The sequence below is a fragment of the Pistacia vera genome, unplaced genomic scaffold (assembly GCF_008641045.1).
Source record: "Pistacia vera cultivar Batoury unplaced genomic scaffold, PisVer_v2 Contig656, whole genome shotgun sequence".
Classification (NCBI taxonomy): domain Eukaryota; kingdom Viridiplantae; phylum Streptophyta; class Magnoliopsida; order Sapindales; family Anacardiaceae; genus Pistacia; species Pistacia vera.
Window position 1 is genome coordinate 1,400,960 of NW_022196508.1, and position 14,736 is coordinate 1,415,695.

General features: G+C 34.5%; 1 long non-coding RNA gene and 1 pseudogene across 1 annotated transcript; one reads left to right on the plus strand and one right to left on the minus strand.

Moving 5' to 3' along the window:
- Positions 1-896: 896 nt before the first annotated feature.
- LOC116112142 lies at positions 897-5,140 on the minus strand (annotated as a pseudogene).
- Positions 5,141-12,234: 7,094 nt separating this feature from the next.
- On the plus strand, positions 12,235-12,895 carry LOC116112017. Its single transcript, XR_004125160.1, has 3 exons — positions 12,235-12,347; positions 12,450-12,513; positions 12,857-12,895. It is a non-coding gene; the product is annotated as an uncharacterized LOC116112017 (long non-coding RNA).
- The last annotated feature ends 1,841 nt before the right edge of the window (positions 12,896-14,736 follow it).

The window sequence follows — 14,736 nt, forward strand, 5'->3', positions numbered from 1 at the left end:
GATTTTTCTTCAAGTCCTAGGATAACAATTACTGTTCCTAGTGACCACACGAAATCACACCGTCAATCTTCGCCTTCTCTCATACAATCCTATTCTAAAAATATTTTCTCGTCCTTAAAGTCCAAGTTTGATTCTTTATCTCCTCAATCTGTCTCCTCACAAGATTCATTTTCCACTATCAACTTAGAAGTTTACTTAACTTCTAATCCTATTCACACTTAATCAAAAAAGAGAATGGTGGTGTTGCGGGGTCACAACAGTACCAAAATCAGAAACAAAATACCACTATCAACTTGAAAGGGCAAGTGATTATTGAAGGTAAAGAAGAAGTTACTGCAGTAGTAGAAGATGAGTAATAGAGAATTTGAAGCAGGAGTAAAACGAAGCATTAGATATAGAAAAGATTGTACAGTAGAACAGAGGTACTGAAGAGGTGAAGTACAAAGTTTATAATTACATATTTTTGCTTCCCTTCAAATAGAGTAATCTTCATTGGATTCGGTGGAGCAAACTGAAAAACCATCAAAAGAAATATAATTAATCACAAGTGCATTTATGTTGGAGCCTCTTCAAACAAATTCAATGTGTAGAATAATAAATTCAATTACTTGATTAGAAATGATGAGCATGTTTCTAAGTTTCAGTGTTCTTTTCTTCATTTTGTTGGATCAGAATTGGAAAAAAGCTCTTCATTTTTTATATACGAAGGTAATCTTCGAAAATTCGACAACAAATAGATATATGTTGAAGTCTCTTCATGACTTTCATCTTCATTGCCTATTTCAGGTGCCTTCTCTTGATGACTATCATCTTCGGTGATACCTATTTTGGATGCCTGCAGAGCCAGATATTGGAAGCATCAAATGCGAAGGTATTAATATTAAGCTTTCCGTGGCATTACAAAAAACATGTATGAAAAGAAGTTCCATATTCTGAAGAATAATGAGCAAATCCTTTTGACTTAAAATCTTTAATTATGATAATTAAAAAATGGAAATACCTTTGCTTCTGCATGCACACTTTTATTATCTTCATCCCATGAAAATCTTGTACTTATCTTTGGACATCGTTTGACTCCTAACCGATCAAATGGTGGTGCTGGAAATATGAAGTGATAATCCACATGGCAAAAGTTGGTGAGTCTTGGTAAATCTTCCAGGTGTATACCCCAAAGTTGACGCAGCTGGATTTCTTTCTCATCAATCACATAATTATCTCCAAATGAGGAAGATTAATGAACCTTATTCGAGTATCAAAAGCTGTTAGTGATTGAGTGTGATCAGAAGAGCCATCTATTGTTTTCATGATGACAAAAACTGTGATTGAGAGTCGACCATCTCGATCCAACAGCCGCTTTGCAAACTCAATACTTGGAACCAAATGACTAATTCTTGTAGGGATAAACACTAGCTCAGCTTTCTTCATTTTTGCTTCTGGTTTTTCTAGTGATAACTCTTTCTTGGTTATATTTTCTCTTGCTTTAAAGCTTTCTTGATCGTATCAAAGAGAGACACAGAGTTTTGTAACAATAGTTGGTTGATAAAACTTAGAATACAAGTCGTATCACGTCATTTGTTACGTTGTGCATAAATGACATGAAATATTTACTTCTTGGGTGATCATGCGGCATAAGTGAGTTTTTATTAAAATTTCACGTAGATCTTTCTCACGCCGATTTCAGATAGAAGCAACTGAGCAATATGATCAACAATAAAGAGAAAAAGTGGTCATGTTTGCAATAAACTTTCAACAGAAGGGAATATCAGTAAACTAATATGTAATGAGATGATGCATACAATGAGATGGAACAACAGGCATTACATGAGATTATGAAGGTAACTTGCATTCGTCACAAGAGCTTATAATGCCAAAATTCTCTAGTCTTCCTGGATAATTTAATTCATTAAAGGGATTCAAACAAAAGCAGTTATGATCCAGCAATTGTCAAAGGTAAAACTCCACTTATTGACTAACCAGTCAGCAATCTGAATTCACCTCCTAAATGCTTTGGCAATATTTTAGTAACTTAAAGAACTTATCCTATCCTCAGATTCTACACATCTATTCTAGCCTCTGTTTGAGCTGTTAAACGATACATACTAGTTCGTCATGTCTCTATGAGTTGAGAAAACCTTTCGAATAGTAGACCATTTTAACAACATGACCTTGAAACCAAACACATGGCAAGAGATGCACCAATTGCAACAGATAGCACCTTTTGGGGTCCCAATCCATCATCCTCCATTAGAAGCTTGACTTCAACAGGACACGGTTGTACCTTTGGCAGCCCAGGAACTCCCAATTGAGAATCTCTGGCATTTCCCCACATGTACAACTTCCCTTTATCTGAATATATAGCAAATTATCAAACATTATGGTGATAACAAATATATAATCATTAGTTTTATTTATTTAATTTGCATATAAAATTATTGTTCTACAATGATATCTAAATAGTTGATTTTATTAAATTTAAGTATCTTTCAACTTGGTTGAATACTAAAAGATATCCTCAAACCTCATTTTTGTGCTATTATGAGATGAGACAAATATGGATACTTTGGAAGATTGTAGGATTGAAGGGTGATGGAAATATCAAAGACCATTTAACTCTTCTTACCTATTATGGCTGCTGAGGATGAGCCCCCACAAGTGATGTAGACTACACGCTCATCAACTAAAGCCTCGATCACCACAGGTACTTTCTGATTTTCAGTTGAAGAATGACCCAACTGACCATGTCCACCATATCCCCAAGAAAGAACTTTGCCTTCATCTGAAATTATACATAAAATGAATACCAATAATAGTATACAGCCCAGAATAGGAAGGAGGGGTGACAAGTGAGGAATGGATTTAATAAGGTTGCCGCAGAAATCATAAAGCAATTATTTTACCAGTTAATGCAAGGGAGTGATAGCCACCACTTGCTATCTGAATGATAAGAACATCTTCAAGGCTAGGAATTGGCTTGGGTCTCCAACCACCAACCTTATCACCTCTTCCAAGCTCATAGTTAGAACTTGCTGAGCAGAACACATGACAATGTGTAATATGATGTCATTGTAATGTTACACAAGCAGAGATAAATAAAATTTCATCAAAGTTGAAAACTTAAGAGAATGATATCCAGAATTGTGCTACTTTTTCGAACAAATAAACGAAAGTAACTAAACCGCAATTGGGTAGAGATAAGAAGAGGAAATAAGACAAAAGAGTTGATATCTTTACCTCCCCAATTCCAAAGTTGCCCTTCCTCGCCAGCACTGTTGTAAAAAAGCCACCACAAGAAACAGCAGCCACAGGTACAGGTAATGCTTTGACCTTAGGAGGGATACTGAGTCCACCTCCCTCATTAGGGAGTCGACCAGGACCAAGGCCCAATCTTCCATCTCGACCTCAAGTGTAAAGTTCCCCTATATTCAAATAATAGACGGATTAAGATATTTGACAGCCCTCTTTCTTTATTCTTTCCGTAACAAATATGAAGGCAATATGAATCATCTTCTCATAAAGAACAACTAGAAGCCCATCAATGCAAGAATACATAAACCTACAGACATTTGAAATATGCTCCATTCAATTTGTTCTGCAGTACTAGATTGATATGTTTTCCACATATGAGTTCAAGAGGGTTGTTTCCAAAGGTCACAAATCAAAACTCATATAAATTTAGTCCAGGTTAAGCAGCTTGCATCTACAATGCAAACCCAGTACTATATACATGTAAAGGAATTTCCATACAAAAAAAAGGGTCAGTTAAGAAGAACAACCTGATTCAGTTATTGCAGATGTATGTGTCCCACTGGTTGCAATGTGCCGTATTTTTTTGTTCTAAGAACCTTCCACCAATCTAGGAAACAACTCTCTATGATAGACAAAATGTCCAAGTGCACCAAAACCACCATAACCCCTGCAAACTTCATTTTAAATGATAGAGCCATTGTATTATCAGGCCAAAAACACATTAGTGAACACAACAATGTGATGAATATCTGCACACAACTCTCTTCTACTGATACTTGTCCAATCAAGCACAAGAACATCATTAATTATCAGGCCAACCAGTTAAACTGACATAGTTATATTCTAAATCTTGACTATCAACAACATCTCCATTTTACTAAATAAGAAAGGAAAAGTGCTCTGTTGGTAAAATGTGATTCCATAAACTGATAAAAGCTCTTTTGCTTTCTGTTTTATTAGTCCTTTGGTTGCAATTCAAGGAGAGTGCTATGTCATGTCAACTAACTTCCCCAATAAGCTCTTTTAAAAATATTTTATTACCATACCCAAAAAAATTTTGGTTAGAGTATTACAATTACCCCTGCAGGATTCATCACTCCAAATTTAAGATCAATAATTTGTATGGACTCCAAACAAAACATCTTGTTGCAAATCATAAATAAAAGTGATTATTTTTGTATGCCTTTTTGCTAATTTACTTCTTATAAAAAAAAAAAAATAACACTTTTTAAACTTTGATCACTCAACCATACATACACTTCTTATAACTCAATAAGCTTGCTAAATGACGCCTACACAAACGATGTTTAAACCTTCACACCAAACAAACACTCAATCAATGAACAAATAATGAATGTAGAGTTGTTAATTACTCACTGACCAAGTGAAAATATTCCTAGTGAAGTCAAAGCAACAGAGTGAACTCCACCAAGAGCAACACACTGAACAGGATCATCACCCAAATAAGGGTTCAAACTAGGCACAAACACAGAATTTTCATGCCCAAAACCAAGTCTCCCACCATCTCCTTTCCCCCAAACCCACAGCTTTCCATCCACAGCCAACACACTATGAAACAACCCACCTGAAATATTCAACTAGAAACCGAATACACTTCAGAATCTTTCTGAACAGTCGACCGCGGCAGTATAGTTGGGAGATGGTAAAGGGTAGAGAAAGACTGAGGTTTGCAATGGGGTGGGGAGAGCTCACTTCTTCAATGCCACCGCCCATGCCTGACGCGCTCTCCCCCACGAGAGGAGTTGGAGAGTGACAGCGTCGTTTTGATTTTTCTTGTGTGCGTGTAGAGAAGTGGGATTTTGGTGGATGAAGAGGAAGTGGAGGATGGCGCACATTGGCGAGTGAGAGTGTGAGGGCGTGGCGAAGGAAGCATGAAGTTGAAGAAGGGGTTGTGTTGTAAAAAATAAAAACCTACACATATTACTACTTTCTCGGGACAATATCATATTCATCCATAATTTTGAAGAATACCATTGTCATCAATATTTTTGGAACGTGGTACTGTTACCCCTATAGATATGGAGGTTAGTGATGGTGTTAGACAGTCTAGGGGATAAAAGTCATTTCAGTACAATTAATCAAATAGGAAAACATATAAAAAAATGGTAATCATTGTTATAGATTTCTCCTTGATAAGTAAAATTTTTATGTAAAAAGAACCACACAAAATAGGCAAAAAAAACAAGAGTTTGTTACGACAAAGAGTTTGTTATAGAGAATTTGATTGTAATCGAATGGTGAAACAAAGCTTACTACTAAAAGTGGATTTCACTATATAGTGAATAAGGTTAGTTTGGCAAGCAACATAGCATAACATTAGAGACACTGTATATCACTAAAATAATGCTGTTGTGTTTGGTGACAAAACTGCGTAGCATTAACTAATGTCAAGCTACAAAATGCAGTATAAGCGACTAATAATGAGAAGTAAAATCGTGACATAAGTTAATGTAATTTACTCAACATTAATTTTAAGCAAATAAGCTATCTAATATTAGTTTAATGTTTATAAAATTTGCAAGGCTAGGTCAAACTAATGACCATTGTTTGCACCAACATGGGTTGTGTTGAACAGTGTTTTGATTTCGTTAATCAATTATGACTACTAACACGTTCATCTTTTGACTTTTTTTTAATTATAGGTACATAATAATTAAAAATATAGTAGTTTTATTAAAAAATGAATTTATGTTAGAAAAAACAAAAAAAAAAGGCCAATATATACACTGTAATCATATAAAATATGGTATAGTATAAAAAAATGCATCGGCAATATTCTACTGAAACATCGTACAACCATTAGCATTAACTATATATACATGAAATGTTATGTGATTTGTTTAATACTATATTTATTGATATCAACATGCCCTAAATTCGTATAACGGAGTGACTTATCTTTCAATTGCTTATGAGTCATAAGTCACATTTTAATTAAATTTTTTAACCATCTCATGATCAACATTTATTCATTGAACTAAATTTTCATCATAGTAATAGATTATTGGGTTAAGCATCCATGATGAACTTACTATCTATAACCCATTAGTAACGGTTACCAAATAACATTTGTAACATCTCCTGTAGTCGGATGGTAAAACCTTAGTACTGGCATTAGTATACCTAAGGATCTTGTCTTTGAGGTCACGGATTCAATTAATCATCATAGCAACATCATAGATTTTCTCTTTACTCTCTGTTATATGATTTGACAAAGTATTTATACTGTGATTAAATACAGAAACAAACACACCCTTGGTGGGTTGGGTGGTCAGCGGTCAATTGAGACTTGTGGTGTATACTAAGAGGTCTGTGAGTTGATTCATTTTAGTGTAACTAAGGATGATATGGAGGATTACCCGATGTAACTTCAGATTGAAACGTGCGTAAGCGAGCTTGAACACCACGCGTTACCAAAAAAAAAAAAACTTATTGAAAAAGACACATGTCAAGTACTCTGATGTGTTCTATAAACTGGATGTAAGGTATTTATGAATTCTTACGCTTTCGCATATATTGATTTACAAAACAAAACAATAATGGTGGGGATGAATTAAATTACAGATATTAGTGATGCATGCACTAGCTAGTCATGCACACTTTCCTTGCAATAGAACATCTAGAATCATGAAGTGGAAAATTCTATGGAGAAAGTAAAAGTTTTATACATCATTTTAATCATGAACATTAAATTTTTCGCCATTAACTAAGGTTACAAGGAGAGGTCAGTTTATGTTAAACAGTGTGGTGAGTAAGGAGAAGTCCAGTTTCATGACAGCATTTAAACCCTTAGCGACCATAATTTCAGCCATTATGAGAATTCTAATTTTGGGGAGTCTGCACTTGGAGGGTATGTGTAAATTTTAATAATCTTGATTAAATTTAATTACTATGGTTGATCAGTCTATCATTTTTCATAAGTAACTAATTAATTAATTTCAATTATTTCAGAATTTTGGGAGCACATATTGATAGTTATCGGTTTGTATGAACTCTTTGGGGAAAAGAGAAAGAGAAAGATGAAATTAATAAAGTTAAAATAATAGTATTCAAGTTGTATTTTTACTTTATATCTGCTATTTTAATTAATTATCTCATGGTCATCATGATAGAATTATTTACCTTGGTTCAGTCCCTATATTCATATTCTATCGTCGAAAATACTAGGATTAACATCCTCAACTCTAATAGACGTTAATGAAATAAGGCTCTGATATGAAGACTATTAGCTTCCAGGGGGCTTTGAATTAAATTCTTGTTTTTGTTTATAATCTACAATTAACACAAAAAATGCATGACAATGTTAACTTTTTTATTTAATATTAGAGAATCAGTCAAAAATTGATGTTTACAGAATACCAGTGCCTTTTAAAAAGCAATAATGTTAGGTCCATAAATCTTTTACAACATTCTCCATAACCCTCGATTGTGACAATCTGTCATTGTTCAATGTTTTAAACCCAGCCCGGCTCGGCAGTTGAACCGTTCAATCGAGACCCGGAAGTTCAAACAGGCCGGGTTTATATTTTATCTATTCACCCAAAACCTGGATTTGGGAGGAATGATCGGACAACAATGACAGTCGGAATGTTGGGGGTTTTTGAAGATAAAGTTCCTGATGAATGCAATGGTGGTGACAAAGTTGATTTCGATGAGAGAAATCGACCAGAAATTGAACAAAACTAGGCGATAAGCCACAATGGAGATTTTGACAATGCGAGGCTAACGCGGGGGGGGGAGATGGGTTTTTAAGGGCGCGATGACGGTTGCACTCTGGTGTGTCGCCGCCGCAATCAATTGCCGGTCGATTTGGCATTTATGGTATGTTTGATAAATTTCAAACCTATAGGGACTTATTGTTATTTTCAGGGGTATATTTGCTTAATTTTAAAGTTTTTTGTCAACCAGTGAACCTGGGACGCCGAAACTTTGTTGGGTTTCAACCCCGGTTGGGTTTAAAATATGGCATTGGTAGCTCACACAATGGACAGGAGGGACCTATTGCAAGGTGACCAATGACATGCTTTCAAGTCGAGGGTGTAGATTGAGTGATATTAACATCACTCTTTAAAAAGACAAAAAAAAATACAATTTTTTTTTAATATTACATCACTCCTTAATAGACACCAAAAAATAAATAATATAATATTAAACAACTTTTTTCACAAACTTTCTTCATAATATTAATATGAGCTTCACAATTAGTCAACTTGCAATTAATTAAAGAGACCATGTGAGATCCGTTGTGAACTAACCAATTGCGAGTTGCCATATCAAGGTTGTAGAGAAAAAGTTGTGAGAAGGGGTGTTGGTGTAGTATTATTCAAAAAATAATAATAGGTTTTTTTTAATTTTTTATATCATTCATCACTTTTTAACAAGACCCAAAAAAAATTATAGGTTTTTTTTTTTTTTTTTTATATATATTAGGTTGATCGTATGGTTAATATATAGTCCACATTAGTCAAACAAGCCTTCATGAAATTTAGGGAGCTATCAAAAGTGTTGCACAGTATCCTAATGGTCTTCCATTAGCTCTTCAAGTTTGGGCCCTTGTTTTTTTCCCGGAGGAAGAAAAGTTCATATACGGTGCATTGAAAGACTAGAAACGTTGTGATAAGATTATTGGATAGACTTTAAATATTGGATGGGCAAGAAGAATTAGAGAAAAAATATTCTTGTAAAATGTTTCTTTAAAGAGAAAATAGAAATTATGTACAAGGGGTCCTTTTGTTTTATATTTTGGATAGGATTTTAAAATAATATGGTAGTTGAATAGGAGAGTTTACAAGGTAAAATTTAAAAAATTTATAAAAAAAACCCCATAGGTTGGTAATTTAACTAAATACCCTAAATATGAATTTTATAAAATGAAAAAATACCACCAACTCGTAGTGCAGAGTCCAACCACCACGCCAAATCTGGGCGAAAAAAATTGCGTTACGATACAGACTGGTAAGATCTGGCGGGTAGGGCGTCGATATAGACTTTTCTGCAAGATCCACAGGATCTGGCTGGAAAAAGCCAGATCTTACGACCAGATCTAGCCCGACAGTCGCAAAAGTAGGCCGTCAACTACGGCAAAACATATAGGCCATCGCTGACGGCAGATCAATGATTACCGGCAGTTTTGTTTGGTGTAAGCCGTTGTGACAGATTCCAGACTACCACTAACGGTGGTTGTCGAAATCTTCAAGTATGGGTTTAGGGGGTTGTTTGTTAATTTTTAAACTTTTTGGAGGGTATTTATGAATAAAACTTAAGGGGACTTAAAGAATTAAAAGATATACTAATATTTCAAGTAATGGGCCAAACAATATCGGGAATAGAGTGGGAATATGGGTAGAAATAATGTGCCAAACGCACCCAAGAATTCTTGAAAATAGTTTTTTTTTTTCCAATAGGATAAATATTCTATTGACAAATCAATGTAATATTTTATTGATGACGATAAATTGTGGGTACATGATTTATTACAACACCAATTTTGTAAGGAATAAGATACATTAAGTTGAGTAATATAGTTCAATTTAACCATACTAGGTGGTCCAACGTCAACTAGGACTCTTGAGGTAATTGAAGAGGTCCTAAATTCGATCACCTGAATTGTTAATAGAGAAACCACTGAAGAGATATCTGACTATAAGTTTAAGACTTAGGGGGATTAGTTGAGATGTACAAATTTGAAGCTCTCAAATTCCTTTATTTGACATGTGGAATATTATTAGACAAGGAGCACATGTTTTAGGGCATCAAAAGTCTTGGCATAATAAATGGTATTAGCAAGAGCATCATGTAATTGGGGATCCAAAAGGTCCATCCAAAACTTGATTATTTAGTAAACGGACCATTACATTGACATGCAAAAGCTTGAAACGTGTAATCCTTTCACATTCACCAGAAAACAGGTTTGCCCAAACTCAGGTTTGCACTCTCTTCTTTTCCCACCAAAGCTGCCAGAGAAATTTCTCTTCCCAGTTGGAGATTCGGGTCTAGCTTTTAGGTTTATTCTTTAGCTCCCAGAGTTTTCATCGCCTGATCTAGAGACCAACGCCCGTTGTTGCTAAAACAGATGTGGCACAAGCAACACCCCTGATAATTTTACTATGATGTTTCAGAGTATGAAGATCAGAATCTGAGTCTGAAAAAGGTAACTATTTTGGCTTCTAAGAATTGGGTTTGTTTTAATTTCAATATAGCGTGCATGATAACAATTAATGAGCTGCTCTTTGTTGATGTTTCAATGTTCAGAGCCGGATGATGAGAATGATACGCTCAAAAAGGTAATGAATTAATCAAATTTGGTTTGTTGGGATTGGGTTTTTTTATACTTTTACATTTTTATGTTCTACTTTTTGTAGTATTGCATGCTCCATTGTAACTCAGCTGGGAGTGTACTACTATTATGAATCTCCAAACAATAATTATTCGTGATTGTAATTCTGATAATTGTGATGGGTTCATGATTATTTGTTTTCTGTTTTAACAGTGATACTATGAGGTTGGTAATTGGCAAATTTTTGTGATATGGCATTTTGATTGATCCATTGCATTTATTCTTCTTAGTGGCTCTTCTGTGGTACTAGAATCTATATTTTTGTTTAGTCTCTGAGACTTATAAGGTGTTTGAGTTTTGTGATTGATTGAAGTGATTGGTGGTTGTTACCAGATAGCGGAGAAGAAAAGTGTGATTTTCACTGGGGATTGGAAGGTCACTCTCATGCATTTAATTTAATTTTAATTGCTATGTGGAGGTTTAGTAAAGTACAATATTATATGCTTATGAATTACAGATTATGCATGCCAGATTTAACTTTAAATTTGTAATTTATAGTGGAAAATACATATTATTATGCTAGAAGTAAAAGTTTGAAATTCATATGAAAATATGGGTTATGACATTCAGTAACTGGAATGAAGATAGATGCGTAATTTTGGTACAAGTCCTGTTATTACTCACTGTTTACGGTACTGTATATATTAGGTCTTATTTTTATTTTATTTAGGATGTTTGCTGTGCTATGTAGGGAGGATTGATAGGATTAGCTGTCGCCACGGTTGGTTGACTTCTGAAGCAGCTTATCATCTTGAGGTGAGCTGTATATTTATTTATATTTAATGTGTGATGTTCATTAATCAAATTAGATTTTTATTTGTGGATTGTTAAACTTTGGAATTATAGGTAATTATAAGTTTGAATTAGGGTAATCTATTCGCTTTTTATTTGTACAGTGTCAAATCATCTTCTGAAATTTTGAATCTCTAAGTAGCTGAATAAATTTCTTATACCATTTTGATGACTCATTTATTTATCACTTAATGACGTTCCAATGTGACAGTGCAGCTTTAGGATTTCTTTTGAGCAATCTCCAAAGAAGGCCAAGCAAGACCATGACAATGGCAAGACTAATGGAAAAGCTGGAGAATCTGATGTTATAGATGGGAGTTTGAAGAATTCTTAAAGCTATTGAGGCTAATCTCTCATTGAACAAATGGTGAGATTCTGAAGCCAATGACCAAGAATCCTGTGGCCAGATTCTGTGTTGTCACTAAATGGTGAGTTCAATTAGAACATCCACTAATTTACATATTTTCATCTATATATAAACCATGTATGTGGGTTGAGATCTTATCATTTTAAGAATGTTTTTTATTTATTGAAACAGCCAAGATGCTGTTTATGGATCGTTAGGGAGATGCCCAATCGCAATAGTAAATTGGAATTTGATGGTAAAAGATATACTTGCAAAGGAATGTACAGTGAGTGGTCTACATGCACATTCAGAACAAAAGATCCACCGAGGAGGGAGAAGCCAGTCAAAAATACCAGTTCGTCCTCAAATCTGTTGATTTAGAGTATATTTCTGGACCATACATTCTTGCTCTTTACAATAAGACTTGACTGTTTGTCTAATGTCTTATTCTGTGTATTTATTTGAGTTCTATTTCTCTCTGCAATAGTTGATTTAGAGTATCAAATGACTCGAAAATGGATGAAAAGCTTGGTTTTGAAGAAGATAAGCAGTGATAACCACAACCAGAACAACACCAACAACGTTGAGAACAACAATGCAACTATGGTATTTTTTTATTGTTTAAATTCTTATTGTTAGTCTCGCTGGTGGATATATAACAGAATAAAGTGTAAAGATTAAACTGGTTGTTCATATTAATGTGTTCAGGATAGTTGTGGGGAAGATTGTGTTGAAGCTGTGATGGTGGAGAAGGCTGGGGAGTGTTTAAGCTGTGAGTTTGGTTAACTGTGCTAATTAATCTACTTTATTGGGGACTAACTGTACCTTGTTTGCTGTATTGGTGCTTCAAGTGTTTGTATTGTTGCTATGAATTGCTGCCTAATGTTTAGACTCCATGTCCATAAGACGCTAGTGCTGTTTAACTTCTTGGCTTCTTTCGATTTTTTTGTTCTATACACATATTTGTGTTTGCGCATCACATACTAGTGTCTTCTTCCTTTCTAATCTTTAAGAATTATGTTTTGAAATTAGTGCCGTTTCATTCTGATTAAGGGTTTTATTTATTGAAACTCTGAAAAATTTGCCCTGATTTTAAGGTGTATGACCAATCCCAGGTATGTTGTGGGGAGAAACTAAGTTGGAAGCTTCAAGAGGGTCGTCTCTTAGGATTCAAGTATGGATGTGTTGGTTACTCAGTATACCTGGACAATAAAGATCATCAACTGATAAGATGGATAAGAAGCAGAATTGCCCTTCTGTGTGGGCTTGAGGTGATGTTTATGACTCTTTTTTTATTGTTTCCTACTCTTTAGCATTTTGTTGTGAATTCTAAGGATCCTGTGACAATATTTCTCACTCATTTTTAATAATGTCAATGTTATTGTGGTTGCAGAGTGGTTTTTTGGTGTGCTACAGGCTACATTTGAAGAACATCTGAAGAGGCTTAATAATTGATGCATTTTTAAATGAATCGCTTTCATGTTTAATCTTCTTTTATAATTCATGATTACTAAGATATGAGACTCCCTTTTGTCACAGTTAATATATTTCTTTTATTTATTTACTTTGGTTAGTAGCTGTTATTTTCATAAAAGGCATAATATTGTTACAAAAGTATATCTTTAGTAATTCATGATTACTAAGATATGAGACTCCAATTTTGTACAGTAATATATTCCTGAGTTCATTGTTGTGTTAGTTCGTTACTTCTAGAATTGGAGATATATCATTGCAAAAGGCAAATATTTGTTACAAGTATGAGGTATATTAGAAAAGAATAATGGTTTGCTATCAGCTGCCATTGTTTAGACTTCAATGGAGATTTGGGAATTTGGTTAGTTTAGCAGTAAAGTTCAATATATAGTTTGGTTAGAATAAGAACAGAAATCAAATGATAATGTTGTTAATCATCAAGGTGCACGATGCGGACTATAGTCCTAGTTTTGGTCATAAAGGTGTTAGTGTTGCGGCTATAATCTGTTCCATAGTACTTATGCCTCAGCAAACTCCCAATTTCAATACTTTAATCTACCTCTCTTCACCTCTTGTAGCTCAGCATGTGAATTTTTCCTAATATTCTCAGCACTTTCAGTCTAATCAGTTTTCAGGAGGAAGAGATTATGGTAGAGGCTAATAGAAACAAGCCTATTACCATGTGGTAAGTCAAGCCATACGCAGTTCTTCTCAACCAATATGGTTTTTAAGCATGCAATGTTCACCAGCTATGATTTCAAACAAGTTTCTCCAGCTCAAGGTTATAATTCCTCAATTCAAGCCTCTTTGTCTACTACAATGTTTCTAAAATATGCAACAACTACTCCAGCTACATCAGAGAACAGTTTGGTACATCAAGGATAAATTTTGTTTGAATTCCTTGCTGATCATTATATGATCAAGGACAAAGTCCCAAGATAGTGTTTTACAATGGAGATTAAAGTTGTTTTCAATACAGCTCCATGTATGTCATCTGCACTTAATGTGTCTATCAGTAAACTATGTTTTTATCCTCAAGCTTTGTGTACTGACAAGTTAAAAGCAATGTATGACATAAGAGACTTGGACTCCAATGAACAAGTTTTGAGCACTGTGTTTGCACAATTAAATGATAATAAACCTTGTTAGTCTTTGCGATTTTGCTTAGATGTCAATTTGGTAGATTGCCAATTATTTCTCCTATTCTTCTAGTGGAGCTTCAAGCCTCTTGAACTAATTCATTCAAGCTTTGAGGCCCTTCTCCACAATTGAAGTTGTGCATGAATAGTCTGTTAATTGGAGTTGTGACCAGTAACTTCAATTGAAGTTGTTGCTGTTAGGATACTGAGGTGAAGTTCTTGAAGTTGTTGCTGTTAGGATACTGAAGTGAAGTTATTTTTTTTTTTTAGTTTGTGTAGTAGTTGAAATGAGTTTGTGGTTAGCAGCTGAGATTAAAATTGAAGTGAAAGTTGTTGATAATTTGCTATGTTGATGTTGGCATATTGAAGCTGACTTGAGCTGT